The following is a 1,707-nucleotide window of genomic DNA, read 5'->3' on the forward strand; positions in this document are numbered from 1 at the left end:
GCTCTCTATCGATACAACCTCTTGTATACCTCGCGATTGCTCCCCGGAGCGCAGCCCCTTATAGTAGAGTTAGGTATATAACTATTAGGTTATACTAGGTTAAGGTCTTATTTTATTATAGATATTAATTATATTCTCTTACGCCTACTACTACTCTATACTAAGCTTTAATATTAATATTATTATTATAAAATTAAGTTCTATTTACTATTATATAAGTATACTCTGTAACGGGTCGAGTCCTATTAGACTGCGCACGCAACTACAACGCGCCCACCGCGCCAAAAAGGCTGGCACAAGATATCAGAGCTGCTGATATCGTTGCGTAGTTGATACATAAGATAGCCACTGCTATCTGTACTGTAGCGGGCTACCTAGCCCGTTACAATACCCCTCCGCTAGGTCTTTGCTCTCCTGGGCAAAGTAGTACTGCGCTGCCCCCACTAATGACGTGGCCCCCTACCCAGGTAGGCTTAGGGCGGGCACCGAACGCCATAGTGTAAGCCGAGGTGCCTAGGTGCTGGGTACTCCCTCTTCCCCTCCCTAGACTCGAACCTCTGACCTTGGGTAGCTCTGATATAATGTAACGGGTCGAGTCCTATTAGACTGCGCACGCAACTACAACGCGCCCACCGCGCCAAAAAGGCTGGCACAAGATATCAGAGCTGCTGATATCGTTGCGTAGTTGATACATAAGATAGCCACCGCTATCTGTACTGTAGCGGGCTACCTAGCCCGTTACATACTCTACTAGAATTCTACTTTTCTATCACTACTGTGCCGAGGCACAGGGTCACCATGACCCTTGTGCTAACTAAGCACTGCTTACCTTCAAAAAGGAACATAAATTGATAGTCAAGATGGGAGAAAAAAAGGCAGGCAACAATATCTCTTAGAAAATCTCTTGCTCGAAAAACCAACTACATATATTTTACTCCCTCTCCCTTATCCCATAGCCTATGGGGAGGGGAAGAACCTTTAATTCTGTTCCCTCTACTGAGAAGACATCGCAGTTCCACACTACACCTCTACAAATGGCGAAGCCTAAGGGGCTGCGTTCAACTCCTCAGTGGATAGAACAGCCAATGCACACCAACAGCGAAGATGAGGAAGATGGCAACACTGCTTAGGGTAGCAGTAGGAGTGCCTCTAACTCTAAGAAGAAGAACTGGAACCTGTCGGAAAAAAAAGAGAATAAGGTTTACCCAATTTATTTTGAGTAAGTAGACACGTGTTGTTAGTATAACAACTAAACCGCCTTAAGAAGAGAAGTATAAGCAAAAAGTTAAGAAGATTTAAAATTAAGTTTATTAGGAAAGAAATGCTAATTTAAATAGGCTAAGCTAGCACTTATTTAGGAAATGCTGAGCTAAAGAGGCTAATAATAAAGCATTTTACTAAGGAAATAGAAGAGAAGTAGAGACGTTAGTATGGGCGGGAGTAAGAGAAGCTCTGGCATGCCCTGGCTATCTAAGGAAGCCACGTCTCGTAGCATTACGCTTGAAGAATAGGGAATTCTTGTTAGTCAGCAATCTATCTAAATAAGAGACTATATTAGTTAGTAAGTTTATCCAAGTATAGTTCCCTATATAAGGCAATAGTATTACAGCAGAGAAGTTACTTATTAGTTAGTAAGTTTGTCTAAGTAAGTGACTTTACTATTAGCAATACAACTTCTGCAAAAGAAGTTACCCTAACAATAGAGAA

This window comes from Exserohilum turcica, assembly GCF_000359705.1.
Source record: "Exserohilum turcica Et28A unplaced genomic scaffold SETTUscaffold_24, whole genome shotgun sequence".
NCBI classification, from domain to species: Eukaryota; Fungi; Ascomycota; class Dothideomycetes; order Pleosporales; family Pleosporaceae; genus Exserohilum; species Exserohilum turcicum.